Source organism: Hordeum vulgare, chromosome 6H (genome assembly GCF_904849725.1).
Source record: "Hordeum vulgare subsp. vulgare chromosome 6H, MorexV3_pseudomolecules_assembly, whole genome shotgun sequence".
NCBI classification, from domain to species: domain Eukaryota; kingdom Viridiplantae; phylum Streptophyta; class Magnoliopsida; order Poales; family Poaceae; genus Hordeum; species Hordeum vulgare.
Window position 1 is genome coordinate 157,381,455 of NC_058523.1, and position 17,725 is coordinate 157,399,179.

The window sequence follows — 17,725 nt, forward strand, 5'->3', positions numbered from 1 at the left end:
ATGCATGCTTTTTCCTCGTGGAAGATGGCATCCACGGTATCACATTTTTAATGTAATAGACTGGATAGTGAACACGTCAACTTATTCAATTATATCAAGCACTTGGTTTTTAACATAAAAAAAGGTGCCACAGATACATTTCAAACTTAATAAACATTTCCTTGATTAGGCAATAGTACAATAAACTTGAACTGTAGGGAAAGCAAGAGCACAAATATGGCAACTTCAGACTTGCTTCAAGCTTCAACTGAAGGGAACTCCTTCCAACTAAAATATGATAAGACAGGTGGCTTTCTTCAAAGAAAGCTTATTTTTCAATTAGGACCGGAAGTGAATCACCGCCTGCGAAGCCAAACCCAGCATCTCAGTCGCCTGGTTCCTCTCCTCAGCGGTTCGCGGATATCTTGATGGACAAACCTTGTCCTTGACCTTGAGATCCAAGGCACAACAGCGCTCACACACCTTCCTGTCGTGCAGAGATATCTCAGCCAAATTAAACGCAGCTTCCGCAAGACACCTTATGTATCGCACAAAATTGTCGTCAGCTTGGAAGCCATAGATGGTGAGCATAACCAGATTCTTGTGCTTGAAATCAGGGGCATATGACTTCCAATTCACGTTTGCTTTATCGCACAAACCATTTTCCTTCCGGAACTCTTTGCCTGTGAACATTATGCAGCGATGATCCCATACTGTCATGCATAGCTGTTTTAGGAAGGGTGCAGCTTCAAGAATAAACATTGTCCAAGCTAAATCACATCCTTCAGGAAGATGGTCCAGATTCACATGTTGTAGTTTGCTGAGCACAGGGGTGAGCAGTTCCGGGCCTTCTGGAATAACCCAAATCTGGGATAGAAGAAAAACAATTTACAAACTCAGTGCAAGTTCCATATAAATTACATTCTCAACTGGTGGGGAAGACCTACTTAAGTTTTAATTGTTACATATACCATCATATATAGAGTGAGAATGGACAGATGTGATTAATCAAATGATTAATGGGTACCTTTTCACTTCTAAAATCCAGATGCAGATCGCTTACAGAAGGAACATTGGCAAGGAGCTGACTTAACTCAATGGTCTTTTGCAAACAGGAGTCAGTTTTAATAAGGCTCAACTTTGAAAGTTGTGGCACGAAACCAAAATATATGGGATCTTCATAAGAGAACCATTATAGGTTATCTGTTGGAGTTTTGGTAGACATATCAGCTCAACTCTCTCAAATTTCCCATTGTCAACCTCAAGATCAATAAGTCGAGCATGCTCTACTTGCAGCACAAAATGGATCCCTGAGTCGCAATGGGTTAAACGCAAAGACTCCAAGAGCTTGCAAGTGGCTAGGATGTTTGGGATGTCTAGTTCACCAAACCTCATATTGCGAAGCCACAGGCACCTAAGGCCAGCAAATGCATCCGGACAAGCACTGATAAAATCATTGAACTGCTTTCCGTACTGGAGGAGATCAGCAAGAGAGCAGATCTTATAAGCCTTCTCTGTGATAATCTCAAACTCAGTTGAATCAACCTTCTGGGTTGCCATGGCTCGGGCAACAGATTTGCCAATGGTGAGGGAGTCATGTTGCATCAAAATGAACCTGATTTTGAGTTTGCTGATGGTGATATCGGGGCTTCTTGTGCTCAAGATTTTATCAGTTACATGCGCCAAAGCACTGTTGGTTCGTAGCATGTCATTGACGGTAAGGCTAGAAACACGAGCTTTGTCATGGTAAGCTGGAATGGAACTAACACTTATGAAGAACTGCGAGAACATGGTGGGAAGCTTCAACATTTGCTTGGATAGGACACAGGCCCTTATTGCATCGAGCGAGTCCACCCTCTCCAGAATGTTGAGCAAAAGGTCATTGGGCAGCTTGCTAAGCATGTCTTCATTTCCATTGACAGTGCCGGCTTCGTTTCGGGTTGTTTTTTGGTGCGCATTTAGCTGGAACAATAAATAAGCAGCCTTTTGAGGATGAGTCTTACATGAAGTAGAAAGATCAGGCACAAAAGAGAAAAACTTACTTTGCGTCTGCGACGACCGCTTTTGTTCTTCATGGCTGATCGGATCAGCAACTGGCCTTAATTGATGTCAGGACGCCTACGCTGATCAGATCAGCAACTGGCCTTAACTGATGTCACGACGCCTACGCTGATCAGATCTGATCTTATTAGGTCTATGACCAAGGCTCCTCTATTTATTTAGGCTGGAGCGACAAATCCAAAACGAGGAGGATCTGGATTATACCTCCTCGGCAGACTGATTGTGTCCATGATGGACTTTAGGAGAGGGGCGACGGGAAGGGCGACGGGAGGGGCAACTGTCAGGCCCTGCTTATAGAGGAGTGGAAAACAGGGGGATTTCTGCTCGAGCTAGCCACTTTCCTCACTGAATTAAGGCCGAAGGCACTCGCGGCGCACGAGGGGGAAACCCTAGAGAAGATAAGCTAACCCACACGAGCTCGGATCATGGCTTTTATAGCCTTACAGAGAGGAGAGGGGGCGATAAAGCTAGAGAAGAAGAAAAAGAAAGGTGATCGTGCCGGAAGAGCGACAGGGACGCTCGGGGGTACTATCACCGCACGATCTGGGATCAACGGCTGCCGAGGCACCACTTAAAGTGAATCGGTACGATGGCCTGTCCCGCGTTGGATCCTGGATGGACGGCTTCGGTTGCTTCCCGCCATCTTCACGTTTGAATCAGGCTTGATCAACACCAGTAGACCTTGGGTCCTGACAGTTCCCCCCGAGAAACACCAGACTTGTCCTCAGGGCTGGAATGCTGAAAAGACTTCCTGTATGAAGGAGGCATCCTCCCAAGTAGCATCTTTCTCCTCCAAGTTAGTCCATTTGATCAGCCACCTAACCACTGGAATCTGAATATCCCCTTGCACTCTTGGGATCAGTTTTCTCTCCAAGAGTTTCTCAGGTTCTAGCAGGATTGTTCCATCAGTGTGTAGTAGTGGCAGGTTGGGGTTTGGGATTGCTTGAGGTCCAAGGTGCCTTTTGAGTTTACTGACATGGAATGTAGGGTGTAATTTGCACTGCTCAGGTAACAACAACTTGTAAGCTACACGTCCAACTTTTTGGATGATTCTGAAGGGCCCATAGTACTTAGAATGCAACTTGAGGCATCTGTGCAAGCTAAGTGTTGTATGCCTGTAGGGTTGCAATTTTAAGTATACCATGTCTCCTACTTCCAATGTCCTTTCTAATCTTTTTCTGTCAGCATACATCTTCATCCTTTCTTGAGCCTTGAGCAGGTTTCCTTTGATCTGGGATGCAATCTGCTCTGCATTGAGAATGGAGGAAAATTCCTGGGCTAGATCAGCAGGATATAAAGCAGCTTCTGACAACATATTTGGTGGTCTATTATACAGAGCTTGGAAAGGAGTGAGCTGTAGTGAGGAGTGATAACTAGTGTTGTACCACCACTCAGCTAGTGGGAGCCAATGGAGCCACTTTTGTGGTTGTAAGAAAGCCATGCATCTCAAGTAATTCTCCAAGCATTGGTTGACTCTTTCTGTCTGTCCATCAGACTGAGGATTATAGGATGTGCTCATGTGGAGTTTAATGCCCATTTTCTTGAACAATTCTTGCCAAAGGTGACTTGTGAATATCCTGTCTCTATCAGTAACAATAACTGAAGGGAGTCCATGTAGTTTGAAGATATTTTCAGTGAAGGCTTTTGCAACAGTAGTGACAGTTATGGGGTGTTTCATGGCAATGAAATGACTGTATTTAGTGAACCTGTCCACTACTACCAGGATCATGTCCATTGCTTGTGAAGTGGGGAGACCCTCTAAAATCCATGCTGATGTGGCACCAAGCAAAGTCAGGGACTGGGAGAGGCTGCAAAAGACCAGGATATTTGCAATGTTCTGGCTTGTTAATCTGGCAGGTAGGGCACTATTTGATGAAGTCCACAATAAAATTTTTCATGCCAGGCCAGTGGAAAAGGAGCTTCATTCTCTGATATGTTGCTCTGTGCCCAGAGTGGCCACCCAGTTCAGAGTTGTGTAAGGCAGACACAAGTTTAGTTCTCAGGTCAATGTTTAATCCAATGACAATTCTATTTTTGTACCTTAACAACCCCTGTTTGAGAGAATAGTTAGGGACAACATTGTCTAAAATTGCCAGTTGTGACAGAAGATCCTTGCATGTTTGGTCATTCACATAACTATGAACCACTTCAGTTAACCATACTGGTTGAGCTTGACTTGCAATAAGTGCTTGCAATCTGTATTTAACCCTAGATAAGGCATCAACAACCTTGTTGTTCTTCCCTTGCTTGTATTCAATCCTGAAGGTGTAACCCAACAACTTGATCAGTAGTTTGTGCTAGATTCCTTCTGTGAGCTTTTGCTCTTGTATATATCTCAAGCTCTGCTGATTAATTCTTATCACCAGGGCAGAAGCAGCAAAATAGTGTTTCTAGTGTTAAGAGCTTCAATTATTGCTAGTGCCTCCTTATCATAAGTTGACATAGCAGCAGCCTTTGGTCCAATGGTTTTGCTGAAATAGGAGAGGGGCCTACCTTCCTGCACAAGGACAGCACCAATCCCATAAGCACAGGCATCTGTTTCCAATATGAAGGGCTGAGAAAAATCTGGTAGGGCTAACACTGGAGCTTGGGTCAACTTGTGTTTTAATGTATTAAAAGCATTCATTTTCTCAGGCCCCCAAATGAAAATGTCCTTCTTGAGGGAGTTAAACAGAGGTTTGCACATAAACCCATAGTGTTGGATAAACCTTCTGTAGTAACCAGTTAGTCCCAAAAAACTTCTCAATTGAGTGACATTTTCAGGTGCTGGCCATTGTGTGATTGCTTCAATTCTAGTAGGGTCAGTAGAAACTCCATCTCCTTTGATGACATGTCCAAGATACTCCACTTGTGGTTGAGCAAAAGAGCACTTGCTCAATTTTGCAAACAGTTGATTAGACTTTAAAGCTTCAAGGACCAGTTGTATGTGATGCATATGTTCCTTCATATTTCTGCTATAGATGAGGATATCATCAAAGAAGACCAGGACAATTTTTCTTAAATAAGGAGCTAGGATGGTGTTCATGAGTAGTTGGAATGTTGCAGGAGCATTAGTTAAGACAAAGGGCATCACCAAGTACTCATAATGCCCACAGTGTGTACTGAAAGCAGTCTTTTCAATGTCCTCATCCTTCATTCTTATCTGGTGATAGCCACTTCTTAGGTCTAACTTAGAGAACACTGTTGCTCCCTTTAGCTCATCCAAGAGATCTTCAATAACAGGGATTGGATATTTGTTCTTTACTGTTTGCTCATTAACTTTTCTGAAATCATTAACCAATCTCCATGTCATGTCCTTCTTTTTCACTAAGAGAGCTGGTGAGGAATAAGGGTTATTGGTGTCTCTTATTACTTTAGACTTGATCATGTCCTGCACTATACTTTCCATTGCATCTTTCTGGTGATGTGGGAGTCTATAAGGCCTCTGATTAATCACTTTAGCTTGAGGTGTGAAGGTAATCGTATGGTCTATAGCTCTCTTTGGAGGTAAGGAAGTAGGAGTGCTAAAAACAGGGGAGTAATCATCCAGAATTTTCTGTACTGGCTCAGGCACAATTTGGTCCACAGGTTCTTGCACAATGATCTTGTTGAGTATTAGGACAGCACCACAGACAGGCTCCTTAGGTATTGCTTCGGTGAGAGACAGTTCTTGAACTGGAACAGTAGGTAGGCTTTCATCTTGGAATATTTTCTTTTCTCCATCAGGTAATGTGACCTTTACATGCATTTCATCAAAGTCAAGCTCTATAGGGCTGTATGAGGCCATCCAGTCAGCTCCAAGGATAACATCATAGCCTTGTAACTGTAACACTCTGAAGTCTGTGGAAAAGTCTGTGCCTTGTAAGGAAAAGGGGCAGTTTAAAGCAATAAACTCTGACCAAAGTGTATCCCCATTTGCCACAATCACTTGTCTTTTCTTGGTGGGAGTTAGAACACACTTAGCTTTCTTAACTAAGGTTGGTGTGAGGAAAGTTGCAGTACTGCCACTGTCAAATAGTGTTGTGGCTGGTGTAGTGCCTATCATGACTGTGACTGTAAAACAAAGCTTCCTAGTAGTTCTAATTCCCATCAGAGCATGCATGGAAATGTGAAGAGGAAGATCATCCTGATCAACATGGGGAGGAGTTTCTGCTTCATCACTCTCAGCAGTGTAATATACCAGCTCTGCATCATCAGGGTAACACTCCTGCAGTGCTTGGATTTGTACTTGGTTTGCTAGCTTACAAACTTTCTTGTGACCAGGGAACCATGGGTCTTTGCACTTGTAGCAGATGCCTTTCAGTTTTGCTTGTTGAATCACAGCAGCATTGGAGCTTGTAGGTAATTTACCAGGGTCAAATTGAATCTGTCTTTTCACTGCTTGGTTCAGAAAAGGTGGAGGAGGCCTTTTAACAGGTTGTGCCTGCTCCATTCTTCTAGCTAACCAAATAGCTTTCTGTAGGTCAGGTGGTTCATGGCATTGCACATGATGTTGGATGCCGTCAGAAAGGCCAGCAATGAAACTTGCCTTGTAATAATTAGGTGGTAATGCAGGATTATCCCTTCTGATAAGGTTCATTGATTGTTCAAATTTCAACACATAATCATTGACAGTTCCATTTTGATTCAAGGCATGGAATGTTCTGACATTGTCACACACTGAAGTTTCAGAGAATCTATCACCCAGCAGTCTACAGAACCTATACCAGGGCAGCTATGATTCCAGTTCCTCTCCACCATTCAATAGCAGGCCATGTTAGATAGGTGACAACAATTTCAGTTTTCTGTTCCAAGGGAGTTCTGGCTGCTTCAAAGTACATCTCAATAGTTTGGATCCAAGGATCAGTGTTAGAACCATCAAACTCTAGGATATTATACTTAGCAGGCTTCACCAGAGTGTGCACTCTTCTATTATCCTGAACCCACTCTCTGTTGGCAAGGCCAAATCTCCTGTCCAAGTGTGCATTTTGTGCATCACCTTGGTCCTGTTCCACTTGTATCACCTGCTGGCCAAGTCCAACTTGTTGAGCAACAGCTAGGTTTTTGATCTCTACCTGTGGTTGCTTGTTATCAACAAAGTGAGGATGTCTGTATGGCATCTTGAGAGTACCATCCAAATTCAGTTCCTTGCTTGAGGTTTTGTCCACTAATGTTGCAGATCCAACAGTGGCAGGGGATGGATGTGCTTCCAAGAATTTGTTCACAGTGCCCTGTGGTGAGTGAGCAATTGTGCTTGCTTGGGAACCTCTGGGGGGTTGTGCTGCACTTCTCTAGGATTGGGAAAACCAGAAATGAAAGTGGCCAAAGAACCCTGCAAATCACCCAAGGTTTTGTGCAGAGATTGAAAGTTATCATGCACCAGATCTCTGAATTCATCAAATTCCTGTTTATCTTGCACTCTGTGTTTCTGAAGCATTTGGACATCAAGTTGGAGAGAGGAGAATTCAAGCTGATCTGTGGAAGTGGAGTCTGTAGGACCCACCATCTTTGCCATTGAGAACAATCGGAGAGGGTTTTGACAGTGAAGTGCAGTTACCTCACCGATGACCAACAGACCAAGAGAGGAATTTTACTACAGACGCAGCTGCAACCCGAGCTTGGTGTTGTTAGTTCTACCGCCGCCAACACCGCCACCGTCGCCGCGCCACCTGAGTACACCGGATCTGGGAGGGTGGTGGGATTTTACTGCACAAGCAGTGAGCTTTTGCAACCACTAGCCTGACCCAAACCTATACCGAATGATCGCCGCCACCATGGTGTCACCGCCGCCTAGATCGGGAGTGAGGGAGGGTTTTCACTGGCCAACCCCCAGCATCACATCTACCAGATCTAGCCTATGTCGAGGACGAACTTGCTCTGAATACCATTGTCAGGCCCTGCTTATAGAGGAGTGGAAAACAAGGGAATTTCTGCTCGAGCTAACCACTTTACTCACTAAATTAAGGCCGAAGGCCGAGTTTATATTACAAGACCAGCCAGGAACACCGGCGGCGCACAAGGGGGAAACCCTAGAGAAGATAAGCTAACTCACATGAGCTCGGATCATGGCTTTTATAGCCTTACATAGAGGAGAGGGGGCGATAAAGCTAGAGAAGAAGAAAAAGAAAGGTGATCGTGCCGGAAGAGCGACAGGGACGCTCGGGGGTACTATCACCGAACGATCTGGGATCAACGGCTGCCGAGGCACCACTTAAAGTGAATCGGTACGATGGTCTATCCCGCGTTGGATCCTGGATGGACGGCTTCGGTTGCTTCCCGCCATCTTCACGTTTGAATCAGGCTTGATCAACACCAGTAGACCTTGGGTCCTGACACCTCGGTCTCCTCTTGTTCTGTTGGGTAACGTAGCATAAATTCAAAAACAAATCCTACGCATATTCAGATCTTCCTATGGAGAGACCAGCAACGAGAGAGGGGTGAGTGCATCTTCATACCTTTGAAGATCGCTAAGCGGAAGCGTTACTAGAACGCGGTTGATGGAGTCGTACTCGCGGCGATTCAGATCGCGGTGTGATTCCGATCTAGTGCCGAACTACGACACCTCCGCGTTCAACACACGTGCAGCCCGGTGACGTCTCCAGCACCTTGATCCAGCAAGTAGGAGGGAGAGGTTGGGGAAGAATTCCAGAAGCACGATGGCGTGGTGTCGATGGAGAGACGAGGTCTCCCGGCAGGGCTTCGCCAAGCACCGGCAAAGAGGAGGAGAAAGAAGGGCAGGGCTGCGCCGAGGGAGATGGAAAAGTGTATGTCCAAAAGCCCAAAAGTGCCTACTATATATAGGAGGAGGGGAGGGGGCGTGCCACCCCTAGGTTCCCACCCTAGGTGGTGCGGCAGCCCCCCAGATGGGAGGTGCGGCGGCCCCCCAGGAGGGGTGGCGCACCCCTCTGGCGGGCCTTAGGCTCACCTGCGCTAGGGTTCCCCCCTCTCCCCTCTTCCTGCGCCATGGGCTGAGTGGGGGGGGGGGGCGCACCAGCCCACCTAGGGGCTGGTTCCCTTCCCCACTTGGCCCATCTAGCCTCCCGGGGTCGTTGCCCCCTTTCGGTGGACCCCCGGGGCCACCTCCGGTGGTCCCGGTACGTTACCGGTGACGCCCGAAACACTTCCGGTGTCCGAAACCATCCGTCCTATATATCAATCTTTACCTCTGGACCATTCTGGAGCTCCTCGTGACGTTCGGGATCTCATCAGGGACTCCGAACAACTTTCGGTAACCTCGTATAACAATTCCCTATAACCCTAGCGTCACCGAACCTTAAGTGTGTAGACCCTACGGGTTCAGGAGACAGGCAGACATGACCGAGACACCTCTGTGGCCAATAACCATCAGCGGGGTCTCGATACCCATGGTGGCTCCCACTTGCTCCACGATGATCTCATTGGATGAACCACGATGTCAAGGATTCAATCAATCCCGTATACAATTCCCTTTGTCTTTCGGTATAGACCTTGCCCGAGATTCGATCGTTGGTATACCTATACCTTGTTCAATCTCGTTACCGGTAAGTCTCTTTACTCGTTCCGTAGCACGTCATCGTGCGACTAACTCCTTAGTCACATTGATCTCATGATGATGTTCTAGCGAGTGGGCCCAGAGATACCTCTCCGTCACACGGAGTGACAAATCCCGATCTCGATTCGTGCCAACCCAACAGATACTTTCGGAGGTACCCGTAGTGCACCTTTATAGTCACCCAGTTACGTTGTGACGCTTAATATACCCAAAGCACTCCTACGGTATCGGGGAGTTGCACAATCTCACGGTCGAAGGAAAAGACACTTGACATTAGAAAAGCTTTAGCATACGAACAATACGATCTAGTGCTACGCTTAGGATTGGGTCTTGTCCATCACATAATTCTCCCAATGATGTGATCCCGTTATCAATGACATCTAATGCCCATGACCAGGAAACCATGATCATCTGTTGACTAACGAGCTAGCCAACTAGAGGCTTGCTAGGGACACATTGTGATCTATTTATTCACACATGTATTACCGTTTCGTGTTAATACAATTATAACATGAACAATAGACGATTATCATGAACAAGGAAATATGATAATAACCATTTTATTATTTCCTCTAGGGCATATTTCCAACATGTTCACCTCGCCGGAGTTCTACTTTGCGTCCAGGGGGGGCGATTCTGGGTGCTGGCCGATGCTAGCGACGAAGAAGATGATGGGGAGAAGGAGTCTACTGAAGTCTCGCCGGAGATGGCATCGCCTGCATCGTCAGAAGAAGCCGGCGCGCTCGACGAGATCGAGTGCTCATCCATGAATCCATCTCTGGCGTCCAAGAAGGACCGGGGGCGACTCAAGATGACGGTGGACTGCCGACTTTTGGAACGGCGGCAGCGACGACTAAACTTGGAGCGGACAAATCTGTAAGAGCAAGTACAATAAAGCTAAATCAACTGGCTATAACGAATAAATTAATATATTTTTGTTTAGTTAGAGAGAAGAGGAGAGAGAAGGTAAGCGGGTTATACTATTGGTGGACCATATAATAAAGAAGTACTCCATCCGTTTCTAAATATAAGTCTTTTTGGAGATTTTACTAAGAGACTATATACGAAACAAAATGAGTGAATCTACACTCTAAATCATGTCTATATACATCCGTATGTGGTTCTCTAGTGGAACCTCTAAAAGACTTATATTTAGGAACGGAGGGAGTAGTACACTTTTGCAATTAATTATTGTACATGTTGGCTATAAGATGGGCTATATATGACATAGTAATGGCTAATAGCCAGCAGCTGGCTATACTATTGTACTTTCTCTATACTTGCTCTAAGGTAAGTCTGCAAAAGCTGACGTTGGCTGACTGTATCCGTCCTGACGATTGGAAGACTGTGTGCAACAAGAAGAAGAGGAGCCCGCCAGAGACGACCGCGCAGGCGCCGGCGCCAGTGATCGTGATCGCCGAGATCGGATCCCGTCGTTTGAATTTTTGTTGGGTCCAGTTGGGCTGCTTGAGTCTGAGACGGTCATGGGCCGAGCTGATGATGGGTATGTGGCCCATCATGAAGCCCAAGCCGAGACTTTGGAAGTGCTGGTTTCTACCGTATTCGTTCCAGCGGTCGGTTCCTTCGATCAAAAGGATTCTTCCTCCGCTAGGGTTCGACGGAAGAACGCTCCTGGCTTCCCATCGCTAGGGCTGAGCAGAGTTTTCTGGGTTCGTCGACCGTCAGTGCCTACGCTGGCTATGACAGGCGGTGGGAACCCACAACCACCCCCTAAGGCACCCGCTGATGCTCCCTACGAGGGACAGGGTCGCGGCGATGCGAACCAGGCTGCTCGCGGTCGCGAGGCACATGCTGGGACAACTGCTTTCAGGGGAAAAGGCCGAGGTGCCGCGCACCAGGCTGCTCGCGGTCGTGGTGATGATCACCATGCGACGCGTGGCGTGGAAGTCCGGGAGGAGGACGTGGAAACCAGCAGAACAATGGCAGAAATTTCTCCCACAACCGGTGGGGCGACGATGGTTACAACACATATGGCAATGGGCTGCATCGTGGTTCATCCTCGTCCGGTGGCGGGCACGGTGTTGGAAGCAATTGGGGCTTCAACGGACCTCCGGGTCCGTTCCTTGAAGGTGCCACCGGGCCTATTAATCGGAACAGGCCGGCTTATCACCCTCACTGGGGCCGGGGTGGTGGACGGCGCCCGCGGGGCCACATACCACCGAGAGGGGATCCTCCAGGACTGACGACTGTAGAGTCGGACCTTACGCCGGCGTCTGTGGCAGCGGAGGAGGCCGACAAGGCTGCTCTTTCTACTGCAGCCATGACATGGTTCGGGCGCTCGCGGTGGTTGAGGTGCCGACCGCCACGGCGGCTGCTACAAAAGGGGCTGCTTCGGATAAAAACAACGAGAAGTCCGAGGGTTAGAGAGCATATAAATGGGCTAGGAAGAAGGACAAGATGACGTGCTACGGATGCGGTGGACCGCGACATTTTGTGGCAGAGTGCACGATTGAACTGTGTGACATCTGCCGCAAGCCCAAGCATGATTCAGGTGAGTGCCCTTTGATGCTGAAACGTCTATGGGGCGTGTTGCCCGGAGCTGATGTTTTTTGAGTCACCGAGGGCGGTTACACTGGTTCCTGAAAGCACCAGGACGGGGGTGGTGAAGGTCACTCGTGGAACTATGACTACTGATCAGATTGTGTAGCGGCTGCGTGAACTTGTTTCAGCTTCTTTTCAGTGGGATCTGATTAAGCTTGACGAGCAGATTTACAGGGTTGAGTTTCCCACTAAGGAGGATCTTGCTAAGTTTCTTAAGTTTAGGATGAGCCGGGTTCCAAACAACACTTGTATTCTGGAGTTTGATGCATGGACTCAAAAAGATCCTGAGGGGACTCCTCTAACGCAGCTTTGGGTTCGGTTTACTGGTGCTCCCCACAGGGCACTGGATGATTTCTTGGTTACCTAGAGCGTCGGGTATTTGATTGGTAAGACTGAGAAGGCAGATATGCCTTTCAACCGAGCACAGGGTATAGCTCGTCTACTAGTTTCTGTGATCAGTGTTGAGCATATTCCGGATACCGTCACATGGACGTATGATAGTAGGTGCTTTGATCTAGATATTGAGTTAGAGGAGAGTGAAGACTTTCACGAGCTAGCCAAGCATGTTGACATGGATACAGACGAGGGGCATGGAGGAGAAAGTAACCTAGACAAGGAGACAGAGCCGAGAGATGGCAATGGCAGAGGATCATCTTCAGCTGACAAACCGGAGGAGAATGTTACCAGTAAGCATTCTCCCGGTTCGTCTTTCGCTCGTCCGCTGAGATTTGGTTCTTTTGGGTCTTCTTCCGTGCCTGGTAGACTTTGGGGTGCCAGGGTGGAGAGCGAGGACCCGGAGGAACGGGAGTTGCCTCGGATTTCAACTTCGGAGTCGCCTACAGGTGCAGGCACGCCCTATTGCTCGACACCTCCTGGGGAAACAACCCGCGTTGGTGTCGGGGTAGTCTCTGGGCTAGAGGGCAGGAGAGCAGCACCACATCACTCCATCTTCGGAGCTGTGAGGACAGGGGCTCGGGGCAGAGATGGGGGACCAGCAGCCCTTCGGCCCTTCCACTCAGCTGCTGGTGGCTGACGGGGGCGGATCTGATCGCTCTGTCACTCGCGCGAGGGTACTCTCGGAGGACCAGTGTCTAACAGCGAGCGCCAAGGCACTGGGAGGCGAGCACATCATGACCCCTATTGGTTCTACGTCTCTGCCAAGCCACACTGGGAGGGCGACAGGTGGCGGCGTTGGAGTGGGCCAGGTTGGACATATGACAGGCGGTCATGGTCCGACTGGGCCCTCTACTGAGGAGGTCATCGAGTTTGGAGGCATTCCGGACCCGACTATAGGAGCTAGGCGATCGAGTGCTCGCCTACAGGCTCAACCAGATGTCGACGAGTTGCAGATGGGCCGTGCCATGCTGGCGGCTAAGATTTGCGACATCGATACCTCTACAGGTATGTCTATCGATACGAGTCATTCTATCCTGCATTTTACTAAAGATGATATAATTGTTAACGCTAGTGAACTTGGGGTATCACTGGGTAATAATGGGCAAGAAATTTCTAGATCTGTGAATGACTTGTTAGATTTAGAAGTTGAGAGGGCTATCAAGATGATTAGAAACATTGTAGCTGTGAAACCAATGAATGATTCCGACATCAATGATCTAGGGATGGGGGCATTAGAACGTTTATGCGAGGATCTTGTGCCTGAAGAGGCAAATGATATCGTTGACGAGGGCTATGTGGCTCCTCTACAAACATCGATTAGCGCAAAACACGAGACCGGTTATGTGGACCGGTCCGATGATCAGGATAGGCCGAAAAGAACATGGAAGAGAAAGGTGCATCCTTTATCATGTGCGTAGAAGTGCAAGATTTAAGATAGCGAAAAAAATTCATGATGAGAGATGAGAGGAATTTTCTGGAATAGCAGAGGTCTGGCGGACTTGGTTAAAAGGAGATTTCTAGTGGAAGCGTCTATTGAGCACAAATTAGATTTCATTGCTTTGATGAAAACGGGGAGAGATAATTTTACTGATCAATTTTTAGGCACAATTTCTGGTGGTATTGAGTTTGACTGGCACTGTTTAGCTCCAAGAGGAAGATCCGGGGGGATCTTGCTTGGGGTGAGGTGTGCGACGCTAGAAGTCTGGAATGTGGTGTTCGGGGACTTTGCCGTCAAATTTAGAGTTCGGTCAAAGGTGGATGGATTCCAATGGGCCCTATTAGCAGTATACGGGGCGACCCAGCCTGAGCTCAAGAGAGACTTCTTGGCTGACCTTGTCCGGATTTGTGGGGATGAGCGGTTGCCAATTTTTGTTGGTGGAGACTTTAATATCATCAGAAGACAAGATGAGAAAAACAATGCGAACTTTGATGGCAGATGGCCATTTATGTTTAACTCTATCATCGAAAGCCTTGATATGCGAAAAATTGAGCTATCAGGTAGAAAATTTACTTGGGCGAACAACCTAACTAATCCAACTTTTGAGAAGTTGGACCGGGTCCTCGCGAGTGTGGATTGGGAGCAGAAGTTTCCTCATGTCACAGTTCGCGCTATTCCCAGAGCTATATCAGATCACACCCCATTGTTTGTCGACTCAGGGGATGCAACACATATGGGGAATAAAAACCTCTTCTCTTTCGAGTTAGGCTGGCTTGAACGAGAGGGTTTTGTGGACCTCATTGCTAGGGAATGAGCCATGGATATGGGAGGTACCTCCAACATTGACAGGTGGCAAAATAAGATAAGACACCTGCGTCAATTCTTACGGGGATGGGCGAAGCATGAGACTGTAATTTATAAGAAAGAGAAAAAAAGCCTTCTCGAACTTATAAATACGCTTGGCTTAAAAGCCGAAAATTCGTTATTAGATGACAATGAGAGGTCATTAAAAACGGATGCTGAATTAAAGCTAAAACAACTACTCAGGGAGGAGGAGTTGAAGTGGGCACTGAGGACAAAAGTTTGCCAGGTTGTGAAGGTGATGACAATACACAATACTTCCATTTGATAGCTAATGGAAAACATAGAAAGAAAAAATACATCAGCTCGAGCAAGATAAGGGTACAATTGTTGGGCACGAGAATCTAAAATTTTATATCTCCGAGTACTACAAAAAACTCTTCGGGGCTCCTGAAGACAATTTTGTATCCATGAATGAACAAATGGCCGGTGACATACCTCAGCTCGGGACGGACGAGAATGAGTTATTAACCGCGCCTTTTACGGAGAAAGAGGTGTTTGAAGCCATATCACAAATGAAAAATAATAAGGCACCAGACCGAGATGGATTTCCGGCTGAGGTTTACAAAAAGTGTTGGCACATTATCAAAAGTGACTTGTTACCTATGTTCCAAGACTTATTTGACGGAAACTTACAGTTATTTCACCTTAATTTCGGAACAGTGACACTATTGCCAAAGAAGGAAGGTGCAGTGCGTATAGAACAATTTAGACCTATTTGCCTTCTGAATGTCTGCCTCAAAATCTTTACAAAGGTAGGAACGAATAGGTTGAGTCAGACGGCTTTCATGCCGGGCCGGAACGTACTAGAGGGTGTGGTGGTCCTGCATGAGACACTGCATGAAATTCACTCAAAGAAACTAGATGGGGTTATCATCAAGGTGAATTTCGAGAAGGCATATGATAAGGTCAAATGGACATTCCTACAACAGGAATTATGTATGAAGGGGTTCGACGAAATATGGAGGAATCATGTTGAATCATTCGTACAAAAAGGGAGTGTTGGAATTAAAGTCAATGATGACATTGGCCATTTCTTCCAAACTTTCAATGGTCTCAGGCAGGGAGATCCAATGTCACCCATCCTATTTAACATAGTTGCAGACATGTTGGCAATTCTAATAGGAAGGGCTAAACTAGGATGCTAGGTAGGTGGAGTGGTGCCACATCTGGTGGATGGTGGCGTGTTTATCCTGCAATATGCTAATGATACTATCTTGTTTATGGAACATGATGTAGCAAAATCCAGGAATATGAAGCTTATACTCTGCCTCTTCGAACAATTGTCAGGGTTGAAAATCAATTTTCATAAGAGTGGGCTATTTTGTTTTGCGAAAGCCAAATATGAACAAAACACTTCGAAACAATTGTTCGGCTCTGAACTGGGAAGCCTAGCGTTCAGTTATTTAGGCATACCTATTCACCATCGCAAGCTTTCCAATAGTGAGTGGAAAAGCATTGAGGATCGATTTGAGAAAAAGCTAAGCTGCTGGAAGGGCAAGCTCCTCTCATATGGAGGAATATTAATTCTAATAAATTCGGTACTTACGAGTATGTCGATGTTCCTTCTATCCTTCTTTGAGGTACCCAAAGGGGTACCCAAAAGTTTGAATTTTTATCCATCTAGATTCTTTTGGCAGACTGATGATGACACGAAGAAATATAGATTAACTAAATGGGATATTATTTGTAGGCCCAAAGACCAAGGAGATCTGGGAATTAGAAATTTAGAGGTAAAGAGTAGATGCCTGCTAAGTAAGTGGATGTTTAGACTTTCTGTAGAGATAGAAGGCTACAAATTTTGCGTAATAAGTACCTACATTCTAAAACCTTATCCCAGGTAAAAGTCAGACCCAATGATTCACCATTCTGGAAGGGATTGATGAGAGTAAGGTCAACCTTCTTCCATAGAACCAACTTATTCTTGGGAACGGTGAGGGTATGAGATTCTGGGAGGATTCATGGTTGGGGAGATGCCTCTGGCCGTTCAATATCCAGCTCTCTATAACATTGTGCAATGCAAGGAGGCGTACGTAGCCACAATACTTCAGTCAAATCCTCTACATATCCAATTCATACGGTCATTAATAGGCCAGCGCTGGGCGGATTGGCTACACCTTGTCAGGAGGCTCATGGATATCAAGTTATCAGAGGAACCTGATAGGGTGCATTGGATGCTTACAAATAATAGAATATTTATGGTCAAATCGATGTATCTTAATCTTATTGACACGACTAATATCCCAAAATCCATTAATATTTGGAGAGTCAAGGTGCCCTTAAGAATCAAGGTCTTCATGTGGTTTGTGCACAAGAAGGTGATTCTAACTAAGGATAATTTGGCTAAACGTAATTGGGGGGGACTACTCAATGTAACTTTTGTGATAACGAAGAGAACATTACACACCTGTTTCTCCAATGTCCACTTGCGAGAGTTCTTTGGCAGAAAGTGCGTATAGCCTTCAACATTGTACCTCCGGATAACATTGACACATTATTTCAAACGTGGCTAGATGGAGTTGATATGGTTATTGCTAGACACATTCGTATTGGAGTTTGTGCACTTCTTTGGGCTATATGAAACTGTAGGAATGATGTGGTTTTTGACATACATACGAATATACATTTTTTGCACGTACTTCACACAGCCGCAACATTGATCCGTACATGGTCATTACTCACTCCTCTGGAAATCAGGGATCCTTTGGTTACTGGGTCTACCCGATGGGAGATGGTAGCGCGGGATATCTTCAACCAGTTTGGATGGCGGTCCAATAATAGGATAGATGGTTAGGCATCTAGGCCTGTTTTGCCGGTTGTGGCACCTTTTTGCTTTACTTTTACTTCTTTACTGCTATGTCGGAGACTATGTTGAACCGAGATCCATTTGTTTATTTTAATAAAGGGGTCATATGCATCGTGCTGATGCAGAGGCCGGA

General features: G+C 46.4%; 1 pseudogene; it reads right to left on the bottom strand.

Annotated features, from left to right (window-relative positions):
* Positions 1–318: 318 nt before the first annotated feature.
* LOC123401446 lies at positions 319–2,054 on the bottom strand (annotated as a pseudogene).
* Positions 2,055–17,725: the final 15,671 nt, after the last annotated feature.